Source organism: Globicephala melas, chromosome 1 (assembly GCF_963455315.2).
Source record: "Globicephala melas chromosome 1, mGloMel1.2, whole genome shotgun sequence".
NCBI lineage: Eukaryota > Metazoa > Chordata > Mammalia > Artiodactyla > Delphinidae > Globicephala > Globicephala melas.
This window is the reverse complement of record NC_083314.1, coordinates 171761847-171784556: the sequence shown is the minus strand read 5'-3', so window position 1 is coordinate 171784556 and position 22710 is coordinate 171761847. Positions and strand designations below refer to the sequence as shown.

At 37.8% G+C, this 22710-nt stretch overlaps 1 protein-coding gene across 16 annotated transcripts in view; it reads right to left on the bottom strand.

Moving 5' to 3' along the window:
* EIF4G3 (eukaryotic translation initiation factor 4 gamma 3) overlaps window positions 1-22710 on the bottom strand; it is a 366964-nt gene that overhangs the window by 253269 nt on the left and 90985 nt on the right. The window lies entirely within an intron of this gene.

The following is a 22710-nucleotide window of genomic DNA, read 5'->3' as shown; positions in this document are numbered from 1 at the left end:
GGGTAGTCCCCCCATCATGAGGCTAAGAGGAGATGGCAGCAGAGGCAATATTACTTAAGGACTTGTAGGCATGGTAAGGACTTGGGATATTATTCTAAGTGGAATAGAAAGCTAATGGAAATTTTTCTTTTCTTTTTTTTTTTTTTTGGCTGCGCTGGGTCTTCATTGCAGCGCACGGTCTTCTCTAGTGGTGGCATGTAAAGCCTCATTAGTTGCGGCACGCAGGCTTAGTTGCCCCACGGCATGTGGGATCTTAGTTCCCCGACCAGGGATCGAACCCACAACCTCTGCATTGGAAGGCGGATTCTTAACCACTGGACCACCAGGGAAGTCCCACTACTGGAAATTTTAAGCAGGAGCATGACCAGATCTGATGCTTTCCAAAGATCATTTTGGTTGCTTTGTGAAAAGAAAGAATTGAAGAGTACAAGAATGGAAACAGATTCATTTAAAAGCTATCACAATAAGCTAGGCCAAAACTGATGATAGCTTAGAACAGTAAAAATAAAGATGAAAAGAAGTGGACCAATTTGGGTTGTATATTAGAGGCAGAGCCAAACAGAATTGCTACTGATTTGACTGAACGGAAGGGAAGGGACAAAAGGGAATGAGGATTGACTGATTCACTTATTTAATATACATTTATTGAGAACAAATTGTATGCTATGCACTGGTACATGGGATACAAAATTAGGTGAATAAGGCTCTAAAATCTCTGTCTTCATGGAGTTTACATCCTAGCTGAAGGTAATAAGATAATCGTAACAGATTTAATAATTTTTTAAATATATATTTTAAAGTGATTACTATTATGGAAATACAGGATGGCTTTTAAGTCTATGGCTTGAAATATTCAGTGGGTGGAGATATTCATGTGAGATAGGGAGAGCAGATTTAGGGGAAAGGGTAATCAAAAGCAATATATGCCTATTAGATATCCAAATGGAAGTGATAAGTAGCCAGTTCAATATCTGAATCTAAGCTCAGAAGAGGAGTCAGGGCTAGAGAAGATAAATTTAGAAGTAGGTTCATATCAAAGTTTCAGGTAGTCTCTAAGCTAATTCTGAAAACTAGTAAATGAAAATATGAAAAAGTCTGAATTTATAAACCAGGGGCAAAAACCATAGCTAAATTTATTTCTGGATCTATTTGGTCAGTGTTAATTGTTGCATATTCAAGACAGTGCTCACCCTCTCAATGGAATCCATATGGCTAATTTCTCTGCTCAGAATTATAAAAGAACAAACAAGATTATCATAAGATGAATCAGTAATGTCCTAAACTAAAACTAAACCAAAGTAAGAATCTCAGAATTTTAAAGACAGAAGATCTTTAAGACCTTTAAGACAAACAACCTAATTTCAGCAGTCCTAGGATCAATACAGACCTAGCACCACACAGAAGAAGGCCCAAAACAGATATTTTTTTAGACTGGTTAATTATTTTTTTTAACTGAGGTATAACTGACATATAACAAAAGTTGTTTTGTTTTGTTTAATAAAGGGTCTGCTAATGTTAGGACAGAATATAAAGGACAGGACAGATAACCGTAATACAAACCAATTTGATATGATTCCTAATTTTACCTCCTCTGACATACAGTCAACACTGACTAAGCATCAGTGCTCTGTCAGGCACTGTATTAAGCTTTAAAAATGAAATAGCCCTTGTCCTTAGAAGTTCCAATAGAAAGAAAATCACAGTAAGTAAAGAAACAAATCATGTGATAAATCCTATAAGGATATGTATTTAAAGCATTGATTAAAAACCAGAAGTAACTAGGTCTGAAACTGGGGAAGGCTTAGTAAAATCTGAGTTGCACCTTGAGAAGTAAAAAGCTTGAGTTCAGACCAAGAATTAGAGATATTATTTTTAAAAGAAATTTACTGAGTACAGAGGGTAAGAAGGTAAAACATGTTCCACATGTTTTAGGTAAGGGGTTCTCTTTAGAAAGGGTTGGGGGAAAGAGAGGTAAGTGGAATGAAGCTGGTACAACTGTAGCCTGATTATAGCCAGACTGTAGAAAAACTACATATTCTTTGCCAAGATATTTTAATTTTTTGCTGTCAGCAAAGAGGAGCCACTGATTTTTTAAATGATTATGTAATCTTACCTCATTTATATTATAAGGATAAAAGAGAGGCTAGAATGTCCACCAAAAATATCTGTATACGAACGTTCCTTATTCAAAATACCCAAAAAGTGGAAATGACGCAAGTACCTATTAACTGATGAAGAGATAAATAAAATAAGGTATATCCACACAATAGATACTATTCAGCCACAAAAACATTATGCTAAGAGAAGTCAGTCATCAAAAGGACCAGATATTGTATGATTCCACTTACATGAAATGTTCAGAATGGGCAGATCTATCAGAAACAGAAAGTAGATTAGTGGTTGCCTAGAGCTGGGTGACTGGGGAGTAATGGGCTAATAAGGGACACCAGGTTTCTTTTCCGGGTAATGAAAATGTCCCAAAATTGATTTTGGTGAGGGCTATACAGCTCTGAATATGCTAAGATCCAGTAACTGTACATTTAAACGGGTGAATTACATGATATTCAAATGTTGTCTAAAGATGAGAGAGACAGAGATAGAATCTAGAGCTGAGGAAGCAAACTGAATAGTAATGGGAAAGAAGATGATTTTCATATGGGAATCAATTTCAAAGGACCAATTTGAGAAATAACAACGTTAATCAAGAGCTGCAGAGATAACTTATGGTTTCTACATGCAATACATCACAATATCCAAAGGCATCAACAGGCAACTTATGAAGATTCACGTCTGACTAGGAAAAGACATGGCAGATCTAGAAGTATTTTATCCTATTCACCTAACCTGAACTTCACATGATTGGCTTTGGTAACACAATAGCGAACTGCATGTTCAAAATTTCTATCTTAGTTACTATTCATTTTGGTTTTATCTATTCTTCTTCCATATGTTAGAAACTGAGGCACTGAAAATACAGTAGGAGAAAACATGACCATACCTCACTTCAGCTCTATCATTTAATAGCTGTGTTACTATGGGCAAAGAACTCAGAGTTTCACTTTCTTACCTTGTAAAAAAATAAGGAAATCTTAAGAGGCATGTAATGAAAGACTACAGATACACTTTGGAGAGTACCTAAGATACTGCATGATACACAAAAATTGGAAGCTACTAATATTTCTACTTACAAATTAAACATGAGGTTCATGAAGACCTTTATAGGAACATACAACTTATTTTTAAAATATACAGTTTAACTTGATATCTAGGGCATCTTTAAACATGGATATCATGAGTTTGTATTTATATATGTGCAAGATAGATAACTATTCTTAGAATATAAACGTATTAAATTAAGATGAAATAAATGAGTTTTAGGTCATTTTCCATTAGTTATAACATCAGAGATTTCAGCAGCTGAGGCATAAGCATGAGGTAACAAAGCTCTTTAATTCACTTATATCTGTTCTGTTGATATGCCCACAAAAACAAATTAGCAAAAAGTACAGGAGAACTAAGAGCAGATCATGAAACCCCATCAAAAACAAAACAAAATTAAAATGTAACACTGAATCACTGACTAAAAGAATAACTAATACATTGACTGCATAATAAAATAAATTCCTGTCCTCTGATATATTCTTTAAGGAAAGGATTACTGATTCCAAAAGGAACCCCCATCCTCTTTAGAACTAGATTTTTAATATTCTTAATATAATTCAGCTTCAGACAGTACAAAGGAAAAAACCTGAGACAAGACTGACACCATACCTAAAACTCTACATTTGGATTAGGTACAGAAATGGTTTCCCTAAGACTTAGTCTCTTTTATTTACAGGCCACATGGGAGCTCTGGAGAATCTCACAGGAAAGATTCATGGAGATTATCATTCTCCTTTAATGTAAGAGTTGACAATATAAATTCTCTTACCAGTAAAACTGGGGAAAAAAATCAGATGAAAAAAGAGCAGAGATCACAAAGCAAGAGTTAAGAAGGAAACAGAATTTATAAACAAACAACACTGTTCTGTTTCACCTTTGAGTACGATTTGATTCATCAAGTGTCCAAATTGTTCTAAAAATTTGCTTAGTTATTTGTTAGGGGACCAAGAATCTAACTATATTGAGAGGAAACATAGAAGAGAAAAGAGGACTGTGAAAGAACTGAAACACCACCTATCAAAGCAAAGAGTCAACTGATAACGACAAATCAATGGTTAAAAAAAAGTATTTTACTTACAGATACAGAGGTAATGCCAGAGGAACTAAAAGCAAAACTAGTAAAAAGTGGCTGCCTCTGACAGGTAAGACCAGAAGGTGAAGAGTAGGCAAGGGGTTGTTTCTTTTCATAATAAACCTTTCTATATTATTTGCTTTTTAAAAGCCATATGTATTCTACTGCTCTGTTTTCGTTGAATAGATGGATAAATGTTAATCAGTTATTTAAGAATCATCATGAAGAAATTACCAAGATAACAAAGATCAAAAAGGTATAGCTGTTAATCACAGTATTATTTATAAAAGCAAGAATAGAGAAATAACACAAATATCCATCAACAAAGGACTAGTTATAGGGACCTCCCTCGTGATCCAGTGGTTAAGACTCCACGCTCCCATGCAGAGGGTGTGGGTTTGATCCCTGGTCAGTGAACTAAGATCCCACATGCTGCACAGTGAGGCCAAAATAAATTAATTAAATAAATAAATTAAAATAACAACAAAAAAAACAAATGACTAGTTATATAAATCACACTACAAAAGAAATACTCTTCTATGTAAACATCTCCATTCCTAAAAGTGCCTTCTTCCCAATATAGCCAAAACTCTTATGACGTAGTTCTGTATTTAACGACACAAATCATGGGCCACTAAAATGATGCGTAATTCTACCCTGACATGAAATGATACACATGATATGTTAGGATAAAAATTTAACTTCGAGGAATACATATAAGTATGAACAAAAATCTTTAACTTACATGTGTATAACTTTTAAAGTTGTATGTGTATATTGTATATATGTCTATAAAAGTAAAAAGCATATAAAGAATTCCCAATACATATAAAGGTTTCTCTGGAAAATAATGGCTGATTCTCCTTCTCTTTACAATTTTTTTTTTTTTTTGGCGGTACGCGGGCCTCTCACTGTTGTGGCCTCTCCCATTGCAGAGCACAGGCTCCAGACACGCAGGCTCACGGCCATGGCTCACGGGCCAAGCCGCTCCAGGGCATGTGGGATCTTCCCGGACCGGGGCACGAACCCGCGTCCCCTGCATCGGCACGTGGACTCTCAACCACTGCGCCACCAGGAAAGCCCTACAATTTTACTTTCTGATTTTTTTTCTTAACTGGTGTTATTTAGTCAGAAAAAAAGTAAAGCTATGAGTCACCTGTTTAACCATGTTTATAACAGTAAAAAATACATAACGCCACGGGGAATGGGTAATTGCATCCTTAAAATATATATTTAGAAATACTTTTTTTTAACATCTTTATAGGAATATAATGGTTTTACAATGGTGTTAGTTTCTGCTTTATAACAAAATGAATCAGTTATACATATACATATATCCCCATATTAGAAAGACTTGTTAATAAGAAGTTGTTTATAATTTTAAGGGGAATACTAAATCAAAAGTATTTTTTTCTTAAGTACAAAGCAAAACAACTGGAAGAAACATGTTTAAAATGAGTGGCATGGCCCTTTAGGTAGCAAGATAATGGGGTTTTGTTTCCTATTACACTTTTCTTTGAGTTTTTTTTTTTCTTCTAGCAGGCACACATAAATTTTACAGTGAGCAAACCTGCTTTTGGAACTCGCTAGTTAGGTTTCCGGATTGGCCTATAAAATCCTACTTAAGCCAATGATGTAGCTGAAGAAGACAAGGCTCACATTATCCTCTCTCTCCCTGCAGCCACTCAGAGTAATCATCACTGTTATCATCACTCTCTTATCTGTTTGCCTCATTATCTACACAGGGACAGGACTTAAGGAGTACTTACAACAATGTTTGCAGACACGTGCCCCTTCAGACATTTAACAATAAATATTACACTATATTGTTAATTCCAAGACTCTCACTATTTATAATATGGCTATTTAGCAGTAAAACTGACTGAGGAGACTGCTTCAAGAGCGCAGAGTAGAAGGACATATGCTTACTCTTCTTGCGAGAGCACCGGAATCACAGCTAACTGCTGAACTCACCAAAAAAGATTCCCCACATGCAAGAACAAGGGAGAAGCTGCAATGAGACGGCAGGAGGGGCTGAATCACAATAAAATCAAATCCCACGGCTGCTGGGTAGGTGACTCACAAACTGGAGAACACTTATACCACAGAAGCCCACCCACTGGAGTGAAGATTCTGAGCCCCACGTCAGGCTTCCCAACCTGAGGGTCTGGCAACAGAAGGAGGAATTCCTAGAGAATCAGACTTTGAAGGCTGGTAGGATTTGATTGCAGGACTTCACAGGACTGGGGGAAGCAAAGACTCCATGCTTGGAGGGCACGCACAAAGTAGTGTGCACATCAGGACCCAGGGGAGGGACCGGTGACGCCATGGGAGACTGAACCGGACCTACCTGCTAGTGTTGGAGGGTCTCCTGCAGAGGTGGGGGGTTGCTGTGGCTCACCGCAGGCACAAGGACACTGGCAGCGGAAGTTCTGGGAAGTACTCCTTGGCGTGAGCCCTCCCAGAGTCCACCATTAACCCAACCAAAGAGCTCCACTGGTCAACTCCAGTGCTGGAGTGCCTCAGGCTAAACAACCAACAGGGAGGGAACCCAGCCCCACCCATCAGCAGACAAGCAGATTTAAGTTTTACTGATCTCTGCCCACCAGAGCAACAGACAGCTCTACCCACAACCAGTCCCTCCCATCAGGAAGCTTGCAGAAAGCTCTTACATAGCCTCATCCACCAGAGGGCAGACAGCAGAAGCAAGAACTACAATCCTGCAGACTGTGGGGAAAAAACCACATTCACAGAAAGATAGACAAAATGAAAAGACAGAGGACTATGTAAGATGAGCAAACAAGATAAAACCCCAGAAAAACAACTAAATGGAGACAGGCAACCTTCCAGAAAAAGAATTCAGAATAATGATAGTGAAGATGATCCAGGACCTTGGAAAAAGAATGGAGGCAAAGATCGAGAAGATGCAAGAAATATTTAACAAAGACCTAGAAGAATTAAAGAACAAACACCGAGAAGAATTAAGGAACAAACAAACAAGATGAACAATATAATAACTGAAATGAAAACTGCACTAGAAGGAATCAATAGCACAATAACTGAGGCAGAAGAACGGATAAGTGACCTGGAAGACAGAGTGGTGGAATTCACTGCCATGGAACAGAATAAAGAAAAAAGAATGCAAAGAAATGAAGACAGCCTAAGAGACCTCTGGAACAACATTAAATAGAACAACATTCACATTATAGGGGTCCCAGAAGGAGAAGATAGAGATAAAGGACCTGAGAAAATATTTGAAGAGATTATAGTTGAAAACTTCCCTAACATGGGAAAGGAAATAGCCACCCAAGTTCAAGGAGCACAGAGAGTCCCAGGCAGGATAAACCCAAGGAGAAACACGCCAAGACACATAGTAATCAAGTTGGCAAAAATGAAAGACAAAGAAAAATTATTAAAAGCAACAACGGAAAAAAATGACAAAAAACATACAAGGGAACTCCCATGAGGTTAACAGTTGATTTCTCAGCAGAAATTCTACAAGCCACAAGGGAGTGGCACAATATATTTAAAATGATGAAAGGGAAGAACCTACAACAAAGATTACTCTACCTGGCAAGGATCTCATTCAGATTGGATGGAGAAATCAAAAGCTTTACAGACAAGCAAAAGCTAAGAGAATTCAGCACCACCAAACCAGCTCTACAACAAACGCTAAAGGAAACACAAGAGAAGAAAACGACCTACAAAAACTAACCCAAACGAATTAAGAAAATGGTAACAGGAACATACATATCCATAATTACCTTAAATGTGAAAGGATTAAATACTCCAACCAAAACACAGGTTCGCTGAATGTATACAAAAACAAGACCCATATATATGCTGTCTACAAGAGACCCACTTCAGACCTAGGGACACGTACTGACTGAAAGTGAGGGGATGGAAAAAGATATTCCATGCAAATGGAAATCAAAAGAAAGCTGGAGTAGCAATACTCATATCAGATAAAATTGACTTTAAAATAAAGAAAGAGACAAGGAAGGACACTACATAATGATCAAGGGATCAATCCAAGAAGAAGATACAACTACTGTAAATATTTATGCACCCAACATAGGAGCACCTCAATACATAAGGCAACTGCTAACAGCTATAAAAGAGGAAATTGACAGTAACACAATAATAGTGGGGGACTTTAACACCTCACTTACACCAATGGACAGATCATCCAAAATGAAAATAAATAAAGAAACAGAAGCTTTAAATGACACAATAGACCAGATAGATTTAATTGATATTTATAGGACATTCCATCCAAAAACAGATTACACTTTCTTCTCAAATGCGCACGGAACATTCTCCAGGATTGAACACATCTTGGGTCACAAATCAAGTCTTGGTAAATTTAAGAAAATTCAAACGATATCAAGCGCCTTTTCCAACTACAACACTATGAGATTAGAAATCAATTACAGGGGGAAAAAAACGTAAAACACACAAACACATGGAGGCTAAACAATATGTTACTAAATAACCAAGAGATCACTGAAGAAATCAAAGAGGAAATCAAAAAATACCTAGAGACAAATGACAACAAAAACGTGACCACCCAAAACCTATGCGATGCAGCAAAAGCAGTTCTAAGAGGGAAGTTTACAGCAATACAATCCTACCTCAAGAAACAAGAAAAAACTCAAATAACCCATCTAACCTTACACCTAAAGGAACTAGAGAAAGAACAAACAAAACCCAAAGTTAGTAGAAGGAAAGAAATCATAAAGATCAGAGCAGAAATAAATGAAATAGAAACAAAGAAAACAATAGCAAGGATCAATAAAACTAAAAGCTGGTTTTCTGAGAAGATAAACAAAATTGATAAACCTTTAGCCAGACTCATCAAGGAAAAAGGGAGAGGACTCAAATCAATAAAATTAGAAATGAAAAAGGAGAAGTTACAACAGACACCGCAGAAATACAAAGCATCCTAAGAGACTACTACAAGCAACTCTATGCCCATAAAATGGACAACCTGGAAGAAATGGACAAATTCTTAGAAAGGTATAATCTTCCAAGACTGAACCAGGAAGAAATAGAAAATATGAACAGACCAATCACAAGTAATGAAATTGAAACTGTGACTAAAAATCTTCCAACAATTGGGAGATTGGGATTGACATATATACACTAATATGTATAAAATGGAGAACTAATAAGAACCTACTGTATAAAAAAATAAATTCAAAAATTCAAAAAAAAAAAAAGTCTTCCAACAAACAAAAGTCCAGGACCAGATGGCTTTACCGGTGAATTCTATCAAACATTTAGAGAAGAGCTAACACCCATCCTTCCCAAACTCTTCCAAAAAATTGAAGAGGAAGGAACACTCCCAAACTCATTCTACGAGGCCAACACCACCCTAATACCAAAACCAGACAGAGACACTACAGAAAAAGAGAATTACAGACCAAAAAAGAAAATTACAGACCAACATCACTGATGAATATAGGTGCAAAAATCCTCAACAAAATACTAGCAAACAGAATCCAGCAACACATTAAAAGGATCATACACCATGATCAGGTGGGATTTATCCCAGGGATGCAAGGATTCTTCAATATATGTAAATCAATCAATGTAATAAACCATATTAACAAACTGAAGGAGAAAAACCATATGCTCATCTCAATAGATGCAGAAAAAGCTTTTGACAAAATTCAACACCCATTTATGATAGAAACTCTCCAGAAAGTGGGCACAGAAGGAACCTACCTCAACATCATAAAGCCCATATATGACAAACCCACGCAAACATCATTCTCAATGGTGCAAACTGAAAGCATTTCCTCTAAGATTAGGAATAAGACACGGATGTCCACTCTCGCCACTATTATTGAACACAGTTTTGAAAGTGCTAGCCACGGCAATCAGAGAAGAAAAAAAAAAAATAAGGGGGCTTCCCTGGTGGCGCACTGGTTGAGAGTCCGCCTGCCGACGCAGGGGACACAGGTTCATGTCCCGGTTCGGGAAGATCCCACATGCCGCTGAGCGGCTGGGCCCGTGAGCCATGGCCGCTGAGGCTGTGCGTCCGGAGCCTGTGCTCCGCAACGGGAGAGGCCACAACAGTGAGAGGCCCACAGACAGCAAAAAAATAAAAAAAAATCATAATAAGGAATACAACTTGGAAAAGAAGAAGTAAAACTGTTGCTGTTTGCAGATGACATGATACTATACATAGAGAATCCTAAAGATGCCACCAGAAAACTACTAGAGCTAATCAATGTGTTTGGTAAAGTTGCAGGATACAAAATTTACGCACAGAAATCTCTTGCATTCCTATACACTAACAACTAAAGATCAGGAGAAATTAAGGAAACAATCCCATTCACCACTGCAACAAACAGAATAAAATACCTAGGAATAAACCTACCTAAGGAGGCAAAAGACCTGTACTCAGAAAACTATAAGACACTGATAAAAGAAATCAAAGATGACACAAACAGATGTAGAGATATACCATGTTTGTGGATTGGAGGAATCAATATTGTGAAAATGACTCTACTACCCAAAGCAATCTACAGATTCAATGCAATCCCTATCAAATTACCATTGGCATTTCTTACAGAACTAGAACAAAAAATCTTAAAACATGTATGGAGACAGAGAAGACCCTGAATAGCCAAAGCAATCTTGAGGGAAAAAAATGGAGCTGGAGGAATCAGATTCCCTGACTCCAGACTATACTACAAAGCTACAGTAATCAAGACAATATGGTACTGGCACAAAAACAGAAATATAGATCAATGGAACAGAATAGAAAGCCCAGAGATAAACCCACACACCTATGGTCAATTAATCTATGACAAAGGAGGCAAGGATATACAATGGAGAAAGGACAGTCTCTTCAATAAGCGGTGCTTGGAAAACACGACAGCTACATGTAAAAGAATGAAATTAGAACACTACCTAACACCATACACAAAAATAAACTCAAAATGGATTAAAGACCTAAACATAAGACCAGACACTATAAAACTCTTAGAGGAAAACACAGAACACCCTTTGACATAAATCACAGCAAGATCTTTTTTGACCCACCTCCTAGAGTGATGGAAATAAAAACAAAAATAAACAAATGGGACCTAATGAAACTTAAAAGCTTTTCAACAGCAAAGGAAACTATAAACAAGACAAAAAGACAACTCCCAGAATGGGAGAAAATATTTGCAAATGAATCACAAAGGATTAATCTCCAAAATATATAAACAGCTCATGCAGCTCAATATTAAAAGAACAACCCAATCAAAAAATGGGCAGAACACCTAAATAGACATCTCTCCAAAGAAGACATACAGATGGCCAAGAGGCACATGAAAAGCTGCTCAACATCACTAATTATTAGAGAAATGCAAATCAAAAGTACAATGAGGTATCACCTCACACCGGTTAGAATGGGCATCATCAGAAAATCTACAAACAACAAATGCTGGAGAGGGTGTAGAGAAAAGGGAACCCTCTTACACTGTTGGTGGGAATGTAAATTGATACAGCCACTATGGAGAACAGTATGGAGGTTCCTTAAAAAACTAAAAATAGAATTACCATATGATCCAACAATCCCACTACTGGGTATATACCCAGAGAAAACCATAATTCAAAAAGACACATGCACCCCAATGTTCATTGCAGCATTATTTACAATAGCCAGGTCATGGAAGCAACCTAAATGCCCACAGACAGACGAATGGATAAAGAAGATGTTGTACATATATATACAATGGAATATCACTCAGCCACAAAAAGGAACGAAATTGGGTCATTTGTAGAGACATGGATGGACCTAGAGACTGTCATACAGAATGAAGTCAGAAAGAGAAAAACAAATATTGTATATTAACGCATATATGTGGAATCTAGAAAAATGGTACAGATGAATCGGTTTGCAAGGCAGAAATAAAGACACAGATGTAGAGAACAAACGTATAGACACCAAGGAGGGAGAGTGTGTGTGTGTGTGTGGTGGGAGTGATGAATTGAGAGACCAGGGTTGACATATATACACTAATATGTATAAAATAGATAATTAATAAGAACCTGCTGTATAAAAAATAAATTAAGTTAAATTTTAAAAAAACAAAACTGATTTAGAATATCAACTCATAAACACCAGGAGTAACTCCGGTGGCCAGAGCTGCCTTCCATTGGTATAAAGGGATAGGGCCAAGATAGTAAATAGATTTTTATTTCTTTCATTGCTAATAGTAGCCCAGAAAACTGTCTTAAGATTCCAAGGTCCTTTCCTGATTCAGTAATAAAACGTTAGCCAATTAGAGATGACGGTCTTGGGAAAAGGAACAGAGTGATAAGGAATTCTGTTAAGTCCAATCTTTTTTTTCTTTAACATCTTTATTGGAGTATAATTGCTTTACAATGTTGTGTTAGTTTCTGCTGTATAACGAAGTGAATCAACTATATGTTTACATATATCCCCATATCCCCTCCCTCTTGCATCTCCCTCCTGCATCTCCCTCCCATCCTCCCTATTCCAATCATTTATTAAACTACCTTTACAGGCAAAAAATAACACTCTACATAATCATGAGAAATTAACTCCTTACTTTTTCAAGAAATATATACTTTGTAGGCCATTTGCTGTCGTTGTTCTCAGAAGAGGAACCACTGAAAACTGACCTGAGGAGTGATGGCTTTTATATGTTCAAAAACCCCATTATCAAAGCTCTTAACTTTCCACCATGGACATGGCTGTATGTGAGTAGGGACATTACTGGTATAGATTTTACAACTGCAATAGTAGCAGCCATTTCCCACTGTACAACTTATGCTCTTTATTTCTTTCTCCTGATCTTCATTTATTGATAATGAACCATTTATCTAACTGCCCAAGGTAAGTGAATTCTGCTTTTAAGTCCAAGATATTAGAACTTGGTATTTAACTATAAACAAACATAAATTCAGTTACATTATCAAAGTCCCAATATTAAGCTGCTCTGGCACAGACCAAGTCACATGAAACGTGATATATGTTTCCATACTGAGGATGAGTGAAAGATCATCACTTTCTGGAGAAAAAGCTTAAAACAAAGAACACAAGCAGAGGGTAAACTGATTCAAGTTATCTTACAAGTAGGCCCAACAGCATTAATAAAAGAGCATGGGTTTTTCATACCAAGACCTGGGTTTAAATTCTGGCTCCACCACACAGAAGCTATACAAGCAAATTACTTAAATTCACTTTCTTCCTCTATAAAAGGACTACCCTCAAGATTCACTGAACACACTAAATGGGACACAATGCACCATAATGCCTATTATATAAAACGTGTTCCCAAAATGGTAGCTATTGTAGTATTTCACTGTTTAAAAATATTTCAACTTATTTAAACTAAAATCTTAGTATTAGGCATGTAAGTGTAAAACAAACAGTTCTGGGTTCAAATGATTCCTACCTCGATTTTCATTGTACAAATGGGAGAGGGGAACAAGCAGGAATTGCACTGAACCTAAAGCAGTGGTTCTCAACGTGTGGTCCCTGGACCAGGGGCCTCAGCATCACCTGGCAACTTGCTGAAAATTCACATTTGTAGGCCTCACTCCAGACCTACTGATTTGGTAACTCCAATCTGGGCCCCATAAGGTGATGCTGATGTAACTGAAGTTTAAGAACCGCTGACCTAAATACAACACTGGCAAGTTTTCACCAACATTCTCAGCACCTGTATGTTACACCTGGTTTTGTGTATTTAGTCCACCGAGTTACAACAGAAATTAGAAGGCAGACTATTGGACATATATATGTCTATGCTATATTACTGCTGAGCATGATAGTACAAAGAAACACTATCGTTAATAAATATCTTCATCCCTAAAATGTGCTTTCTTCCCAGTACAAGTAAAAATCGCTCTCTTGACTTAACCAACCCATTCTGTTCTTTCCTTTACCCTCCATTCCAAACACACTTAACGAACATTTTATACTAGGTTATGATACAACCTCAACTTCTTAGAATCCCTGAAGAGTAAGTCATTCATTCTACAGTGCCAGATTTTCCGGACAGCTAGGAATGAATCTCTTTAAAAAAGCAATATTTTTCTCTTGTAACTATTTTGGATGGAAATCTTTAGCACACTGAACGTAGGCTAAACTTTTTCTTGGTCACACAAATTCATCATTATGAACATCAAGTTTTACACCAAAGTATACTTAAGATTAATGGAGTGTCAGTAAGCCCTTAAACAATCTGCACACTTTTCTGCATCTACGATTGCTGTCGTGTAGTTAGCTATGACTTCTAGCTACTACAGCATTCCAGCCTAAAGCTGCAATCTTACTATCTTGTAATTAACTCTTTCTAATAATCTTAGATGGGCTTCAAAACTCAATAGCCAACATTCCAATACTTTTTTTTTTTGTAGTTCTCCAGCATCTCTCCAACTACACAAGTGTACACCACTTCTTCACTTACATACCTTTTTCCTTATCCTTAGAAACTCAACCCAAATTTCACCTCTCCTGAGATATATTTCTCAACACCCTGTCTCTGTGGCTGGGTTTCACACTGCTGCTCCACACTTGCAAGAATGGCAAGACATTCTCTGCCTAACTCGAATCAGCATTTATCACACTTGCACTTAAACTATCGATCACTTTCAACTTTCCCACTAGGTTGTACGCATCTTCAGGACAAGGAGCATTGTATCCCTTGTTCTGTGCACAATGCCCCACAGGCAGATACTCAAAAAAATGATGAATGAACAGGTTAGGGTTTGAAAAAAAATCCCTTAAGAGGAAAGCACAGGGAATTCTGTGGTGACGTAGTGGTTAAGAATCCACCTGCCAATGCAGGGGACACAGGTTCGAGCCCTGGTCCGGGAAGATCCCACATGCAACTAAGCCTGTGTGCCACAACTACTGAGCCTGCACTCTAGAGCCACAAGCCACAACTACTGAGCCCACGTGCCACAACTACTGAAGTCTGCACACCTAGAGCCTGTGCTCTGCAACAATGAGAAGCCACCGCAATGAGAAGCCTGCACCACAATGAAGAGTAGCCCCTGCTCACCGCAAATAGAGAAAGCCCGCGCGCAGCAACGAAGACCCCATGCAGAAAAACTTAAGTAATTAATTTTTTTAAATAAAGAGAAAAGCACAAAGACCTTGGTGCACTGATAGTCTCTGCGTCGTCAAAGTTTGAGGAGTTTGCTTTTGTTTAATGTTACTGTTTGGTTTTGGCTTTCTTCACTTCCACTGAAATGTTAAACAATTCCTTTCCTCTAATTCTTTTAACAGTTCATTTTCTGTGAGTACATTTTGTCTTTCCAGCCAAAGTGTAAGCATACAAACTAAGTGAAAAAAAAAAAAAAAAACTAAGTGAAACCTCTCTCTCCTCCTATTTTTCTCCCATAGAACTTAGCCCAACACATAATAAACACAAAGAAAGAAATACACCCCAAACCTGGTCTGGGTCAAATTTTTTTGTGTGATGTAATTTATCAGCTTCTTCTGAAAACAATTAGCACTCCTGATAAAATGCATGACTAATATTCAGAAAGGTATTAATGAGATGAAGACCTCTCCCAGAAAGCTTCCAACCCAACCCAGCTCACTATCAGGGTCTAATAATCTTTAGTCATACATTTCACTATTACACCTCTTTCCTTTTTCTATAAATGTCTTCACCAAGAGACACCTCTCTTAACTGGCCTTTAGAAGTTTGAAATAAATATTTGACACACGCTCTTAATTAGTTTTTCTGAATGTTTTAAAAAGGGTACTAAGCAGGGACTTCCCTGGCAGTCCAGTGGTTGGGATTCTGTGCTTGCAATGCTGGGGGCACAGGTTCAATTCCTGGTAGGGGAATTACGATCCCACATGACGCAAGGCGCAGCCAAACAAAAAGGTTACTAAGCGAATGCTTATTTGTTAGGGGAACCACTGACAGAAACCGCCTGCCCTGGCCAGACCCTATAGTAACCATTTGCATGAGTTATCTTACAACAGTAGGTCTGGGTAAGGAACACAGACCTAACAAGCTACCACCAACCAGAGGAATTCAGGAAAGGTCAAAAGAAGAGAGGAGACGCCAGTCCACATGTCCTAACAACCTCCCAGAATCCTTCTCACTGTAATCCATCTTGGCTGAGCGATGCACACGCCACCAGGAAAGAGCCTGAGTCAGAATGACTGGCCAGAGAGAACCTGGAAACTAACCCCATCACCATAAAACCCGAGACGGAGAGCCATGTGGCAGAGCAATTCTCCTGGGTTCCCTTACCCTGCTGCTCTCTGCCTGGGCGTCCCTTCCCAATAAATTCTCTTGCTTTTTGTCACCACGCGTGTCTCCTCGGACAATTCATTTCTGAGTGTTAGACAAGAGCCCACTCTTGGGCCCTGGAAGGAGTCCCCCTTCCTGCAACATATCAAACAAATAAAGACTAAAAATATACTGCTGACTTAACAAACCTAAAAATTAATAACACAATCAAAGGTTCTTTGGTATTTGTAACAGCTAAAGAAACTAAACACCCTTCTATTGAACATTCTGTACTCTATATGGCAATTAAGCAACCACAGAATGACACAATAGACAAAGATTCTAATCCTTCACAGTCTCTTGCCTACAAGATTCCCCTGACAGCCAGAATGTGCTATTAAAAGATAAAAAAAGAAACTATATGAAGTGAAGTTAAATGCTTCCATGTCTATCAAAAGCATACAGGAAAAAATGACCTCTCTATTCATACCACCAACTTCATGGCAATAATAAATTCGTATCTTGAAATAATAATGTTCTTTGTTTCTTTTTCCTTAAAATAATTCAACTCCATTTACCACACAATTTACTTACGACAGTCCAATTTCCTATGACTCATTTTATTTTAAATTGGTCCCCATCAGTTGTTATTTTTAGATAATAAAAATAATAATACTTTATAAAATGGCCCTACAGGGAATACCCCAGAGTTTAAATAAACACGTTTTCAAAGTTCTCTAACGTTAAAGGACTTGATTACTGTTTCTACTATTTTCTTATCTGCGAAACTCAAAAGCCGTTTATAACTGACATTTAACAACAGAACACGCTTTGTATCTTTAAAGTTAATCCTCCTTCTGAAGGAGAAAAATCAGTGAATATATATTAAATATCATTTTAATTAAGTATGTGATTTAACATTTAATGAGCAAATCCACGTTAAATACTAACAGCAAGGAATCCTAACTTTCATAAATGTCATTACTCAGCAGATACTAAGATAGGCAGCAAAACAGACCCAGAATTTTTAATAACCAGGATATAAATGAGCTCCACATATACAAATGCTTTAAAAAAGGTACCTCAAGGGGCTTCCCTGGGGGCGCAGTGGTTAAGAATCCACCTGCCAATGCAGGGGACGCGGGTTCCAGCCCTGGTCCGGGAAGATCCCACATGCCGCGGAGCAACCAAGCCCATGAGCCACAACTACTGAGCCTGCACGCCTACAGCCCATGCTCCACAACAAGAGGAGCCACTGTAGTGAGAAGCTCGTGCACTGCAACGAAGAGTAGCCCCCGCTCCCTGCATCTAGAGAGAGCCCACGTGCAGCAATGAAGACCCAACACGGCCAAAAATAAAAAATAAATAATTTTTTAAAACATAATTTAAAAAATGAAAAAGGTACCTCAAGATGGACAAGTTGGTAAAATCTTAATAAGGTATCTGTCAGTTTAACCCACAATGTACAAAGTATCAATTGAGCTATTTCCCTATACTGAGAATCATGAAAAGAGTGCAACACAGCATCCTTGCAAGGGGAAACTTGGTCTAGCCTAGAGCAAGGAATCTTATCAGAGTTAGGATTCTTTAGCTAGGTTCAAAGGATACTTGAACTCTCCTAAAACTGCAGTAAAAATTATCTTTGTACGTTCGCTGTTCTGCAAAGCAGATCCATAGCTTTCATCAGATGATCAAGAGCCCCCATTCCCCAAAAAACGGAGTATTGCTTTTTACACCCTACTTTCGAGAGTTCAACAAAAGGAAGGCAGCTTTCCACACGGTAAAATGTAGTACTTCACAAGGGCTGTAAAGTCAGATAGACCTGTACTCAAATTACATAACTTCAGAGAGTCCCATTTCAGTATCTGTAAATGAAGGTTGTCATATGATTAAACAATACACTGTATTACAGTACTTAGCACAGTGCCTGGGGTACAACAACCACTCAATAAATGTTAAAGATCCATGTGAGTTCAAATCCAGCCTCTGACTTACTAGGTGGATGAAATTAGTCAAGATACTTCACCTCTGTATCTGTTTCCCCAACTAAAAAAGGGGATATAATTATACTTACCTCATACCTTTGTTATAAGGATTAAATGAATTAATACAAGTGAAGTGCTTAGAATAGTGCCTGGTGCATAGTCAGTGCTCAGTAAGTGTTAGTGATGATAGTGAAGAAAATATTCTATAAAGTATCCTGTCAGTTTCCTCTTGATGAACTGCTCTGACCAGATTTGCTCAATTTTTATATACCTAGGTTATACATGCAGAGAGTTTAACCCCCATTTGTTAAAGGGTCAACTGTACATTTCATGACTCATTACACTACGGAGCAGTATTCTCATCATCCACCTCAAAGGATTTAACTGGAATATGTTCACCTATCCCCACTTCCACTAAGATACAGTCCAAACATTGTCCCCATTTGCATTTTATGGCTTCTTAGAGTTTATCTAGTCATCTTCTTTCTCTGGTGAACAATTACAACCATGCTTCACTCCTCCAAGTACTTCTGCCTAATGAGAATCCTTGATACCTATACCAATAAATCTTACTTCTTATTTACATATACTTGTTCTAATTTATATAGTCACTAACGTGTCCTCCTCATTTTCCAATACATACCTAAAATAATGTATTACCATCTCACCTGATAAAATGAAAACTCTTAAAGACAAGGATCATATTATCTACTACTGTTATCCCATATTATCTGACACAAAAACTTGCACACAGCTATCATTCAATAAACATTTACTGAATTAAGTTTGTCTCAATATCCTTAATAACTCTGCCACATCTTCAGTGTTTAAGCCCTGAACGCAAGCTCCAAGAGGCCAGAGGCTTTTCAGTTGTATTTTAAAATGCCACAGAAAAGTAACTTCAAAGATGTCTTAGGGGACTTCCCTGGTGGCGCAGTGGTTGAGAGTCTGCCTGCCGATGCAGGGGACACGGGTTCGTGCCCCGGTCCGGGAAGACCCCACATGCCGCAGAGCGGCTGGGCCCGTGAGCCATGGCCGCTGAGCCTGCGCGTCCGGAGCCTGTGCTCCGCAACGGGAGAGGCCACAACAGTGAGAGGCCTGCGTACAGCAAAAAAAAAAAAAAAAAAAAACCCATAGAAACAGAAAACAACAAGGGTTGGAGTGGATGTGGAGAAATTGGAATCCTCGTACACTATTGGTGGGAATGTAAAATGGCAGAGTCACTGTGGAAAATAGTACAATGATTCATCAAAATATTAAAAATAAAATTATCATATGATCCAGCAATTCTACTTCCAGGCATATACCCAGAAGAACTGAAAGCAGGGTTTCAAAGAGGTATCATGGCAGCATTCTTCACAATAGCTATAATGATGAAGCAAACCAAGTGTCCGTTGACAGAGGAATGGATAAGCAAAAATGTGCAATACACATACATTGGGACATTATTCAGCCTGAAAAAGAAAGAAAATTCTGACACATGCAACAATGTGGATTAACACTCAGGACATTATGCTAAGTGAAATAAGACAGTCACAAAAAAAGACAAATACCGTATGATTGCATTTATGCGAGGTACTTAAAGTAGTCAAAATCATAGGGGAAGAAAGCAGAGTGGTGGTTTCCAGGGACTGGGGAGAGAGAAGAATGAAGTTGTTATTTAATAGGTACAGTTTTACAAGATGATAAGAGTTCTGGGAATGGATGGTAATGGTATTTGCACAACAACGTGAATATATTTAGTACAACTTAAGTGTACACTTAAAACTGATTAAGGTGGTAAATTTTATGTTAGGTGTATTTTACACAATTTAAATATATGTATGTACATGTATCGCTAACCGTGATTTTCATCTTTTATTAAATTCCAAATACAAAAATTTGGATTTCCAACTGTAGTTGAATATCACTCAGCAATGCCACTGGAGAAAAGCGACAATAATAATTTTAAAACTACAATCTTCCTTACAACCTTCTTGCCACAACAGGAAAATTTCATTCCTTTTCTATACCCAGTAATTCAAAAATATTAAACAGGAAAAAAAAGCTAAGAAAAAAGTCCTAAAAATTCCTAAATAGTACGTTCCTACAACTGAGAATTGGGTATATAATTAAACCTTTGTTAATTTTACAACCAAAATATGACATCATTATTTTATCAATGTAAACCTTCCACAGTCACTTAACCTGCCAATTTCCTCTCCTGTGAATTGTTAAATAGCACTTTTGACCTATCGAATTAGCAAAGATGTTTGAAAATGAGAAGACCTGAAACTATCAAGATAAAATGAAATGGATAGACTCCCATACTGCTTGCAGCAACATAAAGGCCCGTAACTTTACAGTATGTGAAGAGTATCATCTTTATAGTGTGTGTATTGGATTGGCCAAAAAGTTCCTTAGGTTTTTAAGTGAAACTAAAAGACACATTTTTCATTTTCACCAAGAACATTATTGAACAATGTATTCACCGTTTTGTTCCACTACCTTCTGCCATTTTTCAGGCAACTTTATAATTCCCAAAACTTTTAATCTTTTTGAGCAAAGAACTGTTCCAGGTGTCTTTTACCATCTTCCAGGGAATTGAAATTTTTTCCATTAAGAGAATTTTGTAAAGACTGAAATAAATGGAAATCCGAAGGTGCAATGTCTGGTGAGTACAGCGGATGAATCGCAACTTCCTAGCCAAGCTGGAACAGTTTTTGCCTGGTCATTAAAGAAACATGAGGTCTTGCGTTAGTTATCCTGATGGAAGACTATGCATTTTCTGTTGACTAATTCCAGATGCTTTTCATCGAGTGCTGCTTTCAGGTGGTCTAACTGGGAGCAGTACTTGTTGGAATTAACCGTTTGGTTCTCCAGAAGGAGGTCATAATAGAGGACTCCCTTCCAATCCCATCATATATACAACATCACCTTCTTGGGATGAAGACCAGCCTTTGGTGTGGTTGGTGGTGGTTCATTTCGCTTGCCCCACCAACTCTTCCATTCCTCGTTACTGTACAGTATCCACTTTTCATCGCCGTCACAACTTGTTTTTTTTATTTTTTAAATTTACTTGTTTGATTTATTTATTTTTGGCTGCACTGGATCTTCGTTGCTGCGTGCGGGCTTTCTCTAGTTGCGGTGAGCAGGGGCTACTCTTCATTGCGGTGCGCGGGCTTCTCATTGCAGTGGCTTGTCTTGTTGCAGAGCACGGGCTCTAGGCGCATAGGCTTCAATAGTTGTAGCACGCGGGCTCAGTAGTTGTGGCTCGTGGGCTCCAGAGCGCAGGCTCGGGAGTTGTGGTGCATGGGATTAGTTGCTCCGCGGCACGTGGGATCTTCCCGGACCAGGGATCGAACCTGTGTCCCCTGCATTGACAGCAGGATTCTTAACTACTGCGCCACCAGGGAAGCCCCATAATTTTTTTAAAAACAGAACATTTTCCTTATGTTTAAGTAGAGAATCGCATGCGGAAATACAGTCAAGAAGGGTTTTTTTGCTTAACTTATGTGGAACCCAAACATCAAAGCTATTAACACAACCAAGCTAGTGCAAATGGCTCTCAACACTTGATTTGGATATTTTGAGTATGTTGGCTATCTCCCATGTGGTATAACGTTGATTGTTCTCAATTAATGTCTCGATTTGATCGCTATCAATTTCAACTGGTCTACCCGACCACAGAGCATCGTCCAGCGAGAAATCTCCAGCACGAAACTTCGCAAACCACTTTTGACATATTTGATCAGTCACAGCACCTTCTCCATACACTGCACAAATCTTTTTTTTGTATTTCAGTTGCATTTTTACCATTCTTGAAATAATAAAACATAATATGCCAAAAATGTTGCTTTTTTTTTCCATCTTCAATATTAAAATGGCTATAAAAAATTCACCAATTTTGATGTTTCTTCTTTTTTAATGCATGCCGATAGGACAGCTGTCACAATAGAATCTAAGAAAACTGTTTCGAATGAAGTTAAAGACCACTAAGCGCTACTAGAGCCATCTTACGGAAAAAAACAATGCAACTTCTGGCCAACCCAATATTTTAACCTAGTAAAGCTGCTTTTGGGTATGTTAGCCAAAGGAAATAACCCTGTTTAAACAGAAAAAATATATACACATATATAATATATGAATATGTATTTTATACATGTATGTATCACAAAGTTATTTAAAATAGAAAATAAAGAAGAAGGATCTTTAAACCAAACACTAGCTTGTAAATTAACTGATTATGTAAATTATGGTTCATCTCATTGACATGCTACTT